Source organism: Bos mutus, chromosome 8, assembly GCF_027580195.1.
Source record: "Bos mutus isolate GX-2022 chromosome 8, NWIPB_WYAK_1.1, whole genome shotgun sequence".
Classification (NCBI taxonomy): Eukaryota; Metazoa; Chordata; class Mammalia; order Artiodactyla; family Bovidae; genus Bos; species Bos mutus.
This window is the reverse complement of record NC_091624.1, coordinates 105539371-105555830: the sequence shown is the minus strand read 5'-3', so window position 1 is coordinate 105555830 and position 16460 is coordinate 105539371. Positions and strand designations below refer to the sequence as shown.

At 40.1% G+C, this 16460-nt stretch overlaps 1 protein-coding gene across 5 annotated transcripts in view; it reads right to left on the bottom strand.

The window, feature by feature from the left end:
• The window catches only part of SCRG1 (stimulator of chondrogenesis 1), a 107394-nt gene that overhangs the window by 75272 nt on the left and 15662 nt on the right, over positions 1–16460 (bottom strand). The gene's annotated exons all lie outside the window — the stretch shown is intronic.

Here is a 16460-nt window from a genome sequence, read left to right as displayed (position 1 = left end):
CTCACAATGTCTTGTTTTACCTGAAGTGTTGGGAGTAGAAGGCTTCTGGCAGGCACATACAGAGCAGCGACTCGGAGTATCCCCAGTGCAGTGATCCGTGTAACTTAGAGTTAATTCTGCCACCGTATGTAAACAAAGACTGCCCAAGATATTTTCATTTCGTTTAGTTTGGCTGTCACTCAAGGCAGAGTTCAGAATTAAGGAATTGGATACTATCTTGGATATTAGTGATGGGCCATAAAAAATAAATTAGGTCCTTTAAATAGTAAGTACTGCATAAAACCACCCAGGGATTAGCCAGAGAAAAAAATGGCAAAGCAAATCTTTAAGAAAATTTTTCTGTGATCAATTGAATCTTTTTAGAATTCAGACAACATAAGACGACTCAGAATTTGGTCATAAAAAGAAAGCTGCCAAAATAATAACACAAAATAAATGTTGAACCCTTTATTTTTATGAATTTGTTTTCTCAAAAGAAAACAGAGGTGCTGCCAATTTATCCCTCAGTGACTTTCCAACTGGGTAAAGCATTAAAATAATATATGCTATTTAAAAGTTATAAGGAATTCATTAAATGGGCGAGATCTCAGATTTCATGTATTGAGGATTTTGCTTTGATAGGACACAAACTCCCTATTGGGATTAGATATTTTTGGATATGAGCAGTTCTCTTCTCACTGGAGGGAAAATGCTGAATAAATGAGTGAATAATAAATTATTACCTGCGAATTTCTCTGTCAGCATCAGACACCAACAAAGCAGCCTGCAGGAAGGAGAGGCGGGGGAAGGTGGGGTGGGGCTCGTGGAGTCTGGCCTTTTGGGTGTAGGTAGGGAAGAGCTGCCCTCCAACCCAGGGGGAGGCTCGCTCCTGCAGCCTGACTGTCTACACATGGCAACGGACTCTGCAAGAGGCATATGTGTTGCTTATGCTGCCTTGTAGCTGCCAAGGCTCTGTGCCTGCACACATGTCTCTCTAGCACATGAGAGACAGCATTTCCAGAGGTCTTACCTTCGTCGGGAGGGTGAGCATCTGGCCCAGCCCACATGGAGACGCAAGGAAGAGTTAGGAACAGGGTTACAGTTCATATTAGTGATCTGTCCATTTCCTTTCTTTTTCCCCTTTCTGTCTCTCTCTCTAATCTGTTTATCATTGGTAAGCACCATAATATATATTTACCAGAGTGAAAAAGTTGGCTTAAAGCTCAACATTCAGAAAATGAAGATCATGGCATCCGGTCCCACCACTTCATGGGAAATAGATGGGGAAACAGTGGAAACAGTGTCAGACTTTATTTTTCTGGGCTCCAAAATCACTACAGATGGTGACTGCAGCCATGAAATTAAAAGACACTTACTCCTTGGAAGGAAAGTTATGAGCAACCTAGATAGCATATTCAAAAGCAGAGACATTACTTTGTCAACAAAGTTTCGTCTAGTCAAGGCTATGGTTTTTCCTGTGGTCATGTATGGATGTGAGAGTTGGACTGTGAAGACGGCTGAGCGCCGAAGAATTGATGCTTTTGAACTGTGGTGTTGGAGAAGACTGAGAGTCCCTTGGACTGCAAGGAGATCCAACCAGTCCATTCTGAAGGAGATCAGCCCTGGGATTTCCTTGGAAGGAATGATGCTGAAGCTGAAACTCCAGTACTTTGGCCACCTCATGCGAAGAGTTTACTCATTGGAAAAGACTCTGATGCTGGGAGGGATTGGGGGCAGGAGGAGAAGGGGACGACAGAGGATGAGATGGCTGGATGGCATCACTGACTCGATGGACATGAGTCTCAGTGAACTCCGGGAGCTGGTGATGGACAAGGAGGCCTGGCGTGCTGCGATTCATGGGGTCGCAAAGAGTTGGACATGACTGAGTGACTGATCTGATCTGATCTTAGTTTTCTGAATGTTGAGCTTTAAGCCAACTTTTTCACTCTCCTCTTTCACTTTCATCAAGAGGCTCTTTAGTTCTTCTTCACTATCTGTCATAAGGGTGGTATCATGTGCATATCTTATTGATATTTCTCCTGGCAATCTTGATTCCAGTTTGTGCTTCATCCAGCCCAGCATTTCTCATGATGTACTCTGCATTTAAGTTAAATAAGCAGGGTGACAATATACAGCCTTGACGTATTCCTTTCCCTATTTGGAATCAGTCTGTTGTTCCATGTCCAGTTCTAACTGTTGCTTCCTGACCTGCATACAGATTTCTCAAAGGCAGGTCAGGTGGTCTGGAATTCCCATCTCTTTCAGAATTTTCCACAATTTATTGTGATTCACATAGTCTAAGGCTTTGGCATAGTCAATAAAGCAGAAATAGATGTTTTTCTGGAACTATCTTGCTTTTTCAATGATCCAACAGATGTTGGCAATTTGATCTCTGGTTCCTCTGCCTTTTCTAAATCCAGCTTGAAATTCACAGTTCACATATTGCTGAAGCCTGGCTTGGAGAATTTTGAGCATTACTACACTAGCATGTGATAACTGCAATTGTGCAGTAGTTTGAGCATTCTTTGGCATTGCCTTTGGGATTGGAATGAAAACTGACCTTTTCCAGTCCTCTGGCCACTGCTGAGTATTCCAAATTTGCTGGCATATTGAGTGCAGCACTTTCACAGCATCATCTTTGAGGTTTTGAAATAGCTCAACTGGAATTCCATCACCTCCACTAGCTTTATTCCTAGTCATGCTTCCTAAGGCCCACTTGACTTCACATTCTAGTATGTCTGGCTCTAGGTGAGTGATCACACCATCGTGATTATCTGGGTTGTGAAGATCTTTTTTGTATAGTTCTTCTGTGTATTCTTGCCACCTCTTCTTAACATCTTCTGCTTCTGTTAGGTCCATACCATTTCTGTCCTTTATTGAGCCCATCTTTGCATGAAATGTTCCCTTGGTATCTCTGATTTTCTTGAAGAGATCTCTAGTCTTTCCCATTCTATTGTTTTCCTCTATTTCTTTGCATTGATTGCTGAAGAAGGCTTTCTTATCTCTCCTTGCTATTCTTTGGAACTCTGCATTCAAATGGGTATATCTTTCCTTTTCTCCTTTGCTTTTCACTTCTCTTCTTTTCACAGCTATTTGTAAGGCCTCCTCAGACAGCCATTTTGCCTTTTTGCATTGCTTTTCCTGGGGATAGTCTTGATCCCTGTCTCCTATACAGTGTCATGAACTTCCGTCCATAGTTCATCAGGCACTCTGTCTATAGTAGAAGTTAAAAGGCTTTTAACTGAGTGTCTCCAGTGTATAAGCATTCCACCATGCTGGTCATAGGGACGTGAGGTGCAAGATGAATGGGTCTGATCCGTCTTTCCCACTTGGCATTCACAGTCTAAATGACTGACATCAACTCACAGGCGATTTGGTGTTTAAATCATGTTAATGTGTCAGGTAGACTGGTTGCTAAGCAAGTGATGGTAAAGACTGTAGAAAAAAGAAGCAAGCGAAGACAACAACAACAAAAAAATACAAATTACCTTTCAACCAAAGCTAACTGTTAAATAACGAAGATCCAAACTGGATCACTTACCTTTTTTTTTTTTTTTTTGAGAAGTTCCTGACATTTATTTTATCCTTGTCATCATCCTGACATCTCACAGTTCATAGAGCCATTCCAGCCTTTACCATTCCGAATTTGCCTTTGAATTTTAATTTTTTTAATTGAAGGATAACTGCTTTACAGAATTTGGTGGTTTTTTGTCATACTTCAACAAGAATCAGCCATAGGCACACCCAGGTTCCCTCCCTCCTGTCTCCCTCCCCACCCACCCTTCAGCCTGTCACAGAGCCCTGTTTGAGTTCCCTGAGTCATACAGCAAATTCCCACAGGCTGTTTTACATATGGTGCGGTAAATTTCTATGTTACTCTCTCCATACTTCTCCCCTTCCCCCTCCTCTCCTCCCCCCATGTCCATTGGTCTGTTCTCGAGGTCTGTTTCTCCTTTGCTGCCCTGAAAATAAATTCATCAGTGCCATCTTTTTAGATTCCATATATATGTCAGTATATGATATTTATATTTCTCTGACTTAACTTCACTCTGTATAATAGGCTCTAGGTTCATCCACCTCATTAGAATGGATTCAAATGTGTTCCTTCTTTATGGCTAAGTAGTATTCCACTGTACAAATTTACCATAGCTCTTTATCCATTCATCTGTTAATGGACGGCTAGGTTGCTTCCATGTTCTAGCTATTGTAAACAGTGCTGTAATGAACACTGGGGTACATGTGTCTTTTTCAATTTTGGTTTCCTCAGGTTATATGCCTAGGAGGGGATTGCTGGTTCATATGGTGGTTTTATTCCTTGCTTTTTAAGGAATCTCCATACTGTCTTTCCTAGTGGCTGTATCAGTTTACATTCCCACCAGCAATGCAAGAGCATTCCCTTTTCTCCATAACCTCTCCAGCATTTATTGTTTGCAGACTTTTTGATGATGGCCACTCTGATTAGTGTGATGTGGTATCTCATTGTATTTTTGATTTGTATTTCTCTAATAATGAGTGATGTTGAGCATCTTTTCCTGTGCTTGTTAGCCATCTGTATGTCTTCTTTGGAGAACTGTCTCTTCAGCTCCCTTTCCCACGTTTTGACTGGGTTGTTTGCTTTTCTGGTATTGAGTTGTATGAGCTGCTTGCATATTTTGGAAATTAATTCTTTATCAGTTGTTTCCTTTGCTACTGTTTTCTCCCATTCTGAGGCTTGTCTTTTCACCTTGTTTGTACTTCCCTTTGCTGTGCAAAAGCCTTTAAGTTTAATTAGGTCCCACTTACTTATTTTTGTTTTTATTTCCATTACTCTAGGATGTGGGTCATAGAAGATCTTGCTTTGACTTATGTCATTGAGTGTTCTGCCTATGCTTTCCTCTAAGAGTTTTATACTTTCTGGTCTTACGTTTAGGTTTTTAAATCCACTTTGAGTTTATCTGTGTATGGTGTTAGGTAGTGTTCTAATTTCATTCTTTTGCATGTAGCTGTCCAGTTTTCCCAGCACCACTTATTGATAAAAACAATATGATTATCTCAATAGATACAGAAAAAGCCTTTGACAAAATTCAGCATCCACTGATGATAAAAGCACTTCAAAAAATGGGCATAGAAGGAACCTATCTCAACATAGTAAAGGTCATATATGAACCTTAAAGCAAACATTATTCTCAGTGGTGAAAAACTAAAAGCATTCCCTCTAAGATCAGGAACAAGACAAGGGTGTCCACTCTCCCCACTATTATTCAACATAGTTTTGGAAGTCCTAGCTCAACAATTAGAGAAGAAAAAGAAATAAAAAGGATCCAGATTGGAAAAGAAGAGGTAAAACTTTCACTGTTTGTAGATAACATGATACTCTACATAGAAAACCCAAAAGAAACTATCAGAAAATTACTAGAGCTAACCAGTGAATTCAGCAATACAAGTTGCAGGATATAAGGTCAATACACAGAAATCACTTGCATTCCTGTATACTAACAATGAGAAATCAGAAAGAGAAACTAAGGAATCAATACCATTCACCACTGCAACAAGAAGAATAAAATATCTAGGAATAAACCTACCTAAAGAGACAAAAGACCTGTATACAGAAACTTACAAGACACTGATCAAAGAAATCAAAGATGACATAAACAGATGAAGAGATAGTCTATGTTCCTGGGTAGGAAGAATCAATATTGTGAAAATGACTGTAATACCAAATACAATCTACAGATTTAATGTGATGCCTATCAAATAACCAATGGCATTTTTCACAGAACTAGAACAAAAAATTTCACAATCCATGTGGAAGCACAAAAGACCCTGACTAGCCAAAGCAGTCTTGAGAAAGAAGAATGGAGCTGGAGGAATCAACCTTCCTGACTTCACACTATACTACAAAGCTACAGTCATTAAAACAGTATGGTCCTGGCACAAAAACAGAAATATAGACCAATGGAACAAGACAGAGAACCCAGAGATAAATCCACGCATCTATGAGTACCTTATTTTTGACAAAGGAGGCAAGAATACACAATGGGGCAAAGATAGCCTCTTCAATAAGTGGTGCTGGGAAAACCATTTTATTTTAAATGTAGTTCATAAGAACATTTGCTTACTGAGTTTTTGCATTATACAACATTAAAGAAACCCTATAACTTTTGTCTTTATTTCTTTTTAATATAGTTCAAATTATCTGGATTTGGCACCTTGATTGTTACTTTGTAGCATTATGTGAATTTTTAGAAACAACTACCCTATTAACCATTTATTAAGAAGTCTTACTTACTAGCTTTTAAAGTTAGCCATAGTTCAATACCAAAACGTGACTAAAATGAACAAATCTCATGAAGTATCAGTGGACTCTAGGAAATATGGCGTTAAAAATAAAAACCTCTGTGAGCAACAGATTTTAAATGTATTTTCTCCCAAAGGACAAAAGGTAAGATTAAAATCAAATTTCAAAACTGTGATGATTTTTAACCTTTGAAGGTTAAGTATTTACAAAGAAATAAAAGCTGAAGATGTTATATATATTATGAAAATTAAAAGAAACATTGCAACTTGGCCCATGTGATGAAATAATATTGACTACACACAAAGTTTTTAAAGTCTAGTTGTCCTGGATACTGAGATTTGAAATGCAATACAGACTCAGTTAGAAAAGGAAATTAAAAAAAAAAAAAAGAAAGAAATCAGCTGATTGAACTTAGGGGAATAAATTCCAAATTCATGAGAAGGCAAAGAATTAAAATCAGCCTCTATAATGTCAAACACATAGTAGGTTCTTAATAAATATTGGGTACATTGGGACAAAACATTGCACTTTTAGGTTGGATGCTTAGAAAGTCTTTTAGACTCTTTTTGGTTTCTTTTTTCTTCTTTGGGCACAGCATGCACCATGTGGGATCTAGCTCCCTGACCAGGGACTGAGCCTGTGCCTGCTGTAGTGGAAGCATGGTGTCTAAATCAGTGGACTGCCAGGGAAGTCCCTCCTCTTGGTTTCTTGATTGTAGTTATGCGTCCTGACCTGGATTCTGGATGAGAATCACCCATCCACAGGGCAGCTCAATATGAAAACTGGAACAGTCTCTTCTTAAGCAAACCCTCCCTCAACAAGACACTATTTTATACTCAAATGAGTATTTAACATCAATTTTAAAAGTTTTTGTGGCCATTTGAGAGTTTACAAAAATCAGGCAAACCAGTTTTTGGATTGACTTGCCTGGTTACTGCAGTGCCCTGGTTACCCTGGTAGCTTCTGCAAGCCCCTGCTCACGAGAGGCACTAACTCCTGGAGGTGGGGGTGGGAAATGACTTTGGAAAGTGGAAATCATACTGACCTCTTACTACCTCTGCTTCTTCCTTTTCTTCCCTGCTTCTTCCTTAATTTCAACAAAAGCTTTCATTTGTTATATGGAGAGTTTATCATGGAAGAATCTTTCTTTTAAGGAGGAAAAGAGAAAAATAAAATTTAATGTCTAATGCTTGGCTGCTCATGGATATTTTATCTTTATTGTATATGCTTTCCTCTACAAGTTGCAGCTCCAGTACATTAACTTTAGAAGTATTATTTTTATGTGAAGTTTTGTGATACTTTATGGCTGAACCTGACAAAACTAGATTTCCTTTTGCCGGTGTATTAGCCAGGGTCCTCCAGAGAAGCAGAACCAACAGGACACACACGTGCATGCATGCATGTGTGTACGTACAAGTTTATTATAAAGAACTGGTTCAGACCATCATGGAAGCTGAGGTTATTAGATCTGCAGCAGGAAGCTGGGGACCCAGGGGAACTGATGCAGTTCCTGTCCAAATCTGAAGGCCTGAGAACCAGAAACGTTGATGGTAGGATCTCAGTCTAAAAACTGGCAGGTCTGACATCCCAAAAGAGCTGATGTTTCGGTTTTAGTTCAAAAGCAAGAAAAAACTGATATAGCAGCTCAAGGGTGGTCAGAGAGGAAGAGTTCTCTCTCACTCACAGGAGTGTCAAGACTTTTTTCTTCCACTCAGGCCTTCAGCTGGTTGGTTGAGGCTCACCCACATGAGGGAGGGCCAACTGTGTTCCTCAATCTACTGACTCAAATGTGAATCTCATTCTCAACCCTGCTCACAGACGCACACACCCAGAACCACATTTGGCCAAATGTCTGGCACTCCTTGGTCCGGTCAAGCTGACACAAAAAATTAACCATCACAGCAAGTGAGATTCAATTATAAGATTAAATGAGTATTGATAGATTTACTTTAAAAAATTATGCTTGCAACATAAGTTCAAGTATACAGTTATAGAGCATTTGAAGATTCAATGAGCCATCTTAAGGGAAAATTAGTTGGCCTTTTCAGTGTTCCCTGAAAAACTATTGTTTCACCAAAAACAATTCTACATATATTAGCCACTATTTAACTACTTCACCAGTCCATCCTAAAGGAGATCAGTTCATTGGAAGGACTGATGTTGAAGCTGAAACTCCAATACTTTAGCCACCTGATGAGAAGAGCTGACTCACTTGAAAAGACCCTGATGCTGGGTCTTTTCCAGAGGATGAGATGGCTGGATGGCATCACCGACTCGATGGACATGAGTTTGGGTGGACTCTGGGAGTTGGTGATGGACAGGGAGGCCTGGTGTGCTGCGATTCATGGGGTCACAGAGTCGGACACGACTGAGTGACTGAACTGAACTGGACTGAACTAGTTCATTAAATCATCTATCAACCATGCGCACATGTTCAGTTGAGTATGTATTTTGTGCCAGGCGCTGTGCCAGATGCAGGGTGTTCAGACGCCAAAGGAGAGAAACCCAATCCTGTCAGCCAGGAATTAATGTCCTGCCCAGCAGGTGAGGCAGCCAAATACATAAATTAGGAAGTAAAGTTGATTTTTTAATTTTTTCCCCAGATATAACTGACATACAACATCATGTTAGTTTTAGAATGGAGGTAGAGAAAAGATGGTGAAGTAGGACTTGAGCTCACATGCCCTCACAAAAACACCAAAATCACAGCTAGCTACTGAACAACCATGAACAGAAACGCCTGGAGCCTACCAAACCAAGATTCTACATCCAAACACAAAAAAAGCCACAGTGAAATGGTAGGAGGGGCACTTGTGCAATATAATTCAACCCCAAACCTGCAGGGTGGTGACCCACAAATGAAAATAATTATATTGCAGAGCTTCTCCCAGAGGAGTGAGAGTTCTGAGTCCCCTGTCAGGCTCCCCAGCTCTTGGGCTGAGGAGGCCCTCTCTCGGAAACTGCTGCAAACCACACATAGCAAGGACCCAGAGGTAAAGAGTGTCTTGGTGCAGGGACTCTGCAGGCAAGGACTCCTGCATGGAAGCTCCAGAATAATGTGGCTGGTCTTCCTTCACCTGTGACTCCATCTGGTGCTGTCAGTGACTTTAAAATTTTTATTTTATAAATTAAAAAAAAATTATCAATTCAACTCTTATGTATTTTCTCTTAGACGGCTGCCTGTTTGTGTTCTTGTTTGTGGGGAGGTATAGCCAAAGTTTTTCGTCTTGATTGAAATGCATCTTTTGCTTTGTCTTTTTTCCTTACAAGAAAATGATATTAATCTGAGTATTATTTAATTGCAGACATATAGTTGGTCAATAGGCACATGAAAAGAAGCTCAACATAGCTCATTATTAGAAGAAAATTAAAATCACAATGAGGTACCACCTCACACTGGTCAGAACAGCCATCACTAAAAAGTCTACAAACAATAAATGCTGGAAAGTGAAAGTGAAAGTGAAGTAGCTCAAGGGAGTGGATAAAAATGAACCCTCTGCACTGTTGGTGGGAATGTAAACTGGTACAGACACTATGGAGCACAGTAGGGAGGTCCTCAAAAACCTAAAACTATATGATCCAGCAATCCCACTCCTGGGCATATATCCAGACAAAGCTATAATTCAAATACACACACACACACATATAATGGAATATTCAGTTCCCAGTTCAGTTCAGTTGCTCAGTCGTGTCCAACTCTTTGCGATCCCATGGACTGCAGCACTCCAGGCTTCCCTGTCCATCACCAACTCCCGGAGCTTGCTCAAACTCATGTCCATTGAGTCAGTGATGCCATTCAACCATCTCATCCTCTGTTGTCCCCTTCTCCTCTTGCCTTCAATCTTTCCCAGCATTAGGGTGTTTTTCAATGAGTCAGTTCTTTGCATCAGGTGGCCAAAGTATTGGAGTTTCAGCTTCAACATCAGTCCTTCCAATGAATATTAAGGACTGATTTCCTTCAAGATTGACTGGTTTGATCTCCTTGCAGTCCAAGGGACTCTCAAGAGTCTTCTCCAACACCTGTTCAAAAGCCTCAGTTCTTTGGTGTTCAGCGTTCTTTATAGTCCAACTCTCACATCCATACATGACTACTGAAAAAACCATAGCTTTGACTAGACAGACCTTTGTCGGCAAAGTATTGTTTGCTTTTTAATATGCTGTCTATGTTTTTCATAGCTTTTCTTGAGCAATATTCAATGAATTGGTCATTGAAGACCAATAATCTTGACCAATATTCAATGGAATATTGTTCAGTGACAAAAAAGAATGAAATGTCATTTGCAGTAACACAGATGGACTTAGAGATTGTCGTACTAAGTAGCTCAACAGGAGAAAGACAAATACCATGTGATATCGCTTATATGTGGAATCTAAAATACGACACAAATCAGCGTATCTGTGAAACAGAGACAGACTCAACAAGACACAGAGAACAGACTTGTGGTTGCCAAGGAGAGAGGAGGGGGATGACCTGGGAGTTTGGAGTTAGCAGATGCAAACTATTATATACAGAATGGATAAACGAGGTCCTACTGTACAGCACAGGGAATTGTATTCAGTATCTTATAATCTGTAGTGGAAAAGAAGCTGAAGTTTTATACCTGGAATTAACATGATATTATAAATCAACTATAGTTAAATTTTTAAAAATTGTAACTGTGTATGTTGATGGATGCTAACTGAACTTATTCTGCAATATATTGCATTTTGCAATATATACAAATATTGAATCATTCTACTGTACACCTGAGAACTAATGCAATGTTATATATTTCTTGCTTAGTCGCTAAGTCGTCTCTGACTCTCTGTAACCCCATGGACTATAGCCCACTAGGTTCCTCTGTCCATGGGATTTCCCAGGCAAGAATGTTGGAGTGGGTTGCCATTTCCTTCTCCAGGGGATCTTCCTGACCCAGGGACTGAACCCACATCTCCCGCATTGCAGGTGGATTCTTTGTTACTGAGCCACCAGAGAAGCCCAGTTTTCTACTGCAGGTCCCTGTTTTCTATTTGGGCACGAAGGAAGGAACCAAGCTGAATGAATATGATTAAGTTCCTGGCCTGAGATGTCCCCACATGGTCTTGTGTTTGTTTTTCTTTAGAGGAAATGCTAAACCCTAATGGCTCCCCCAAACACCTGGATTTTAGTATCTGAAAATTTAAGCTAATTAGCAAAACATAATTCCTACTTAATATAGCTTTCATCTGCTCATATCAATCTAATATGATTATTCCCAGTGCCAATTTCAAGTTCTAAATATAGTCTCCTGTAACAGGCAGCTTGCACAGAATCCGCATCTTCATTTCACTAGTTCAACTGCAGATAAGTGTTCCCTTGGCTATTCAGGCAAATCCTTCTAATCCTGGGAATGTGGTCCTTAAGTAACTAACCTCTTGTTGGGGAAAAAAAAAAAATACCAGTCCTGGTCTTCATCACATTTCTATACTCTACTGAGCCCAGGTTTGAGCACTTCCCAGTTTCCTTGCATCTAGAGATTTTAGTTGCCTGTAAGGCTTCTGACTTTTCTTATTTTCCTGGCATGTCTGTTGTGGAACGTCTCACAGCTTTAGCTCATCCCCTCCTCCCACGCTCTCTCTTTCTCCTTCTAACCCTGGGAATTAAAGGTATGTGCTCTGCAGCTTCAGTAACCTGGCTTTTAAGTGAGACCGCAGTACAAAATAATAAATGAGATTTTAAACAATGTTTGAAGTGGGTGCGAGCCGTGCTGGACATTTCAAGATGGATATTCTTGCAGAAGCCATGGTAGAAGATGACGAAAGGCAAATGGATCACAGATGAGAGTGAAACAAAAACAAATGAAGAAAGAGAATGAACAGACACAGATTTTAGAAATCATTTTCTATTCCTAATTAGGCTTCATACCCCCATGTTTGGTTACTGCTATGCTTTCATTCATGTCTTTTGACCTTGTTAGAAAAAAAAAAGAAGTCACTTTGAGGGACCTCCATTTCAAATCCAGTGTGTGGCTCAATTCACTGATGGTCAGAGTCCAGCAGCCATCGTTTACCTTCAGGAAAGCCCACCTTCTTGGTCACTGGGTCCTGCCTGGATCTCATTTCATTACTCAGGACATGTCATTCAGGTCTACAGCAGTTTACATTGCTCTAGGTCTGAACACAGGCATGGAGCAACCATAAAATACCAAGAGTGGATGAAGAAACTATAACACTCAGCTCCGGGAACCAAATGATGGCCAATGTACTAGCCCAGGTATGCATGACCACTGAAAGCCAGAATGGTGCCAAGAATGACAAAGACAGGAGGGAGAGAATGAATAATTACCTACTGGCTTAATGCAGACATTGATTTGTTTTCATAATTTTAAGTGAATATACCAACTCAATGAAAGTGTTGAAAAACCAAATATAATTCTTTATTAAAATAGAAAGTACAGTGAGGTATGCTTTAAAAAAAGACTAACTTTAGGGAACTGGATATTTTCATGGCTCCACTGATGATTTGCTAATTGACAAAGAGAAAACCCACCTTACAAATAGAGAGAGATGGGACTATCATCACCTTAACTCAGGGGTCAAACCGGACATCAGTAATAGCGTGGCGGCCAGGCTTAGTGCCCAGCTGGCGTCACGCACGATGCGGCACATGCTCGCGTGTGTGGAGTATTCTTCAAATGTGTAACCTGAGCCTCATAGAGACTCTACAGGACATATTGAACATGAAGGAATGTGTTAAACCACATGAAGAAAGAATCCAAACAGCCCAGAATTAGGGCATTCTAAAAGACAACTGGCGTGGCCTCTTCTAAAAGTCAGGAGCATGGGAAAGTGGTGTGTGTGTGTGCTATTTTGGATAAAAAGAAACTGAAGACAGACCAACTGCAACATGTGCTCTTTGATTGGATTCTAAATTGGAAAAAAAATTCTATAAAGCCCAGGTTACAATTTGAATATGGACTAGGTATGGGAATTAACTTATTAAGTGGATTATGTAAGGGGATGTTCTCATTTTGGGGGGATGTATGCTGAAGTGCTTGGGGGTGACTGACTTTAAAATGGCCTAATAACAACAGAACACAGATGAAGCAAAGATGGCAAAATAATGACAATTATGGATTAAAAGTATGGGATTATGAGTGTCCATTGTACTTTTTACTATTTCTCTTCATGCTTGAATATTTTATGATAAAAAGCTTTTTTTTAAAAAAAAAAAAACCCATAACTTCATGAGTCAATAATTTCTGAAAATTAGATGTTTCAAAACTAATTCATTTCTCTCCATCCATCTGGACCAGATCCACCTGCCAAATTTACCAAAAAATAAAATAATAAATAAAATACTAATGGTTAATATAAATTTTAAGTAAAATCTGCAGTTTTCACATAAAGTCATCCACTGGCAACAACAAAAGGCAGTAATTTAAACCACATCAACTTCCCTTTATTGTCTTTATGAGGAAAAAACAAAAACTTGAATGGTAACAGTGCCTGGTAAATATCAATATAACTGAAAATGTGTTGTTTTTGTTAATGAGTGCATTTCAAAATAGATGGTGTAAAAGTGAAAAGAATCTTGCTAATCTCAAATTATCTGTGTAATCAACTTTTCATCATGAGTAAGTTGAAGCATAAAGAACAGCTGTCAGTAAAAAAAGAACCACATGTAAGGAACTGCCCATAACTTATAAAGTTATGCCAGTTTACAAATTAATAAAATAATAGCGTAGTGGTGTAGTGTTAGTTGCTCAGTCATGTCTGACTCTTTGTGACCCCATGGACCCACTAGGCTCCTCTGTCCATGGAATTCTCCAAGCAAGAATACTGGAGTGGATTGCCATTTCCTTCTCCAGGAGATCTTCCAGACCCAGCGATCAAACCCAAGTCTCCTGCACTGGAGGCAGATTCAATCCCCACATCTATTTTAGCCAGTCAATTTTCCTCCCTGGATGTACGTGTAGAATATAAGATCAAATATTCAATACTTACATTCTACTGTATACATTTCAGTAAAATTGTTGTCCAGATTTGGGAGTCAAAGTTGACTTCTGAAATCACTAAAATTCCCTTCCGATAATAATGAGGTGATTATCAACTGGGCAGGATGAAAATAGCACAGGCTTGGGAGTTATGAAACTTATGTGACAGCCCACTCTGCAATGCTTGTGTCCTATACAAACAGTCCTTAGTGTCTTTGGACTTTAATTTCCTTGTTTAAGTAGGCCAATGGTTAGAATAAAGACCCTTAACATGGATTGCAAGGGTCTGTGGATCCCCTGAAAGTAAACTATTTCCTGCATATTAGTGTAGAAGCATTTCTCTGAGGAGAGAATGGTAGATAAGACATACAAATTGCAACAACTCTCATTGAAGGGTATTATCTGATTCCCTGTCCCCTGGTCTGGGTTGGCCTTGTGACTTGCTCTGAGCAACAGAATGAGGCAGAAGTGATGGTATGTGACCTGTAAGCCTTGACCTTGCAGCTTCTGCCCTTGTTCTCTTGGAAGGCTGCCACCATGTAAACGAGCCCTGCACCCCTGAGGCAGAGCTGTAGTGCAGCTGGCAGCCAGCAATGACCACCAGACATGTGGCTGAAGCTGTCCTGGTCTATCCAGCCTCAGTCTAGCTGAAGATGACTGAAGCTGCCTGATGGACACCAGACAAAACTAGCCAGCTGGGCCCAGGAAAACAGAATTGTGAGCAAATTAATAGTGTTATAAGCCACAGAGTTTTGGGGTGGTTAGTTGTAATGTATTATTTAACTATTCCAAGAGGGTTTTCAGCTTTTATAAAATTCTCTTTATTGAACCTCTGAATTTGAATTCGATTATTTAAAAGGTTATAATTCCTTGTCTCTGCTCTGTTAACTACATCATTGGTATGATTTAATGTGGCAAGTCATGTATTCAAATTGCATTTTAAAGTACGTCCTAGAATTACTGAACTGAAGAATCAGCAGGTCTTTGAGTGTATACTTCAAAGGTGTTTTCTACTTTCCTCTTAAAAAAATGTGGAACAGTCCTCAGGCTCATCTTACATTCTTATTTTTAAAGATTAAAGCAATTTCATCTGAAAATTATATTAATATTCCAGTTTGTTATTTCCATACAAGTGTTTGAACTTATTTAGGTCAGCAAGCATTTGCTCTCAAGTGATCTTATTCTTCAACCCCTTTTAACCAAACTCTGTCCCATCCTTTCTAAAGTGTGAAACAGTTTGAGGGTGTGGTCACCCTGTGCCTTTCCTGCTGACATAACATGGCTGAAATGCCATCCAGCCCTGTGTGGCTCCCGAAGTTGCTTTTTGTCAAATGACCCTCTTCATCATCGGGAATGGTGGACTCCTTCTGGATTTAGTCTTTCTGACTCTTTTCTCACATGTTCTTGACAGATTTTTTGTATCCATGCTTGTTTCTCAGATCATATTTCACATTTATATACACTATTGAAAAACATATCTGATCTCAGCAGCCAGCTTCCTACACAAAAATAGTAAATCTTTTTGGCTGCCCCCTTCCCTTTTCTTCTCTTCTTCCCCTTGGCCCCCAGCCCTTGCTTTGGATCATTCACAATTGTAGCATCAGAATTTCATTCTGAGGACTCTCCGCTGCTTCTTTTTGGACTCTCAGACCAGGGGAGACCAAAGGGTCAAAGTCAAGCTTTTATAATTTCCTGAGATATTTTAAAACTCAAACTAACTGAGTGTGTCTGGCAGTGACCACATCCCTCTGGAATTTTCTGATGGCCAGGTGGCCCTCTTCCAGGATTCCTGTCACTTCTGATTTTCCATGCAGGGCCTCTGAGTTGGCCAGAATTAGAAGCAGAGTGTTAATCCTCTCCCTTCTGAAAGATGGAATTATCATGTGGGTTAGTGATTCTCAACCTCGCTGCACACTGGAATCACTTGGGGGCTGCTAAGTTGCTCCAGTCGTGTCTGACGGCAGCCCACCAGGCTCCCCTGTCCCTGGGATTCTCCAGGCAAGAACACTGGAGTGGGTTGCCATTTCCTTCTCCAATGCGTGAAAGTGAAAAGTGAAAGTGAAGTCGCTCAGTCATGTCTGACTCTTGGTGACCCTATGGACTACAGCCTATCAGGCTCCTCCGTCCATGGGATTTTCCAGGCAAGAGTACTGGAGTGGGTTGCCACTGCCTTCTCCGCACTTGGGGGCAGGGACATTTAAAAAACAAACAAACAATGTCTGGGGCCCCACTCCTAGAGATTCTGCTTT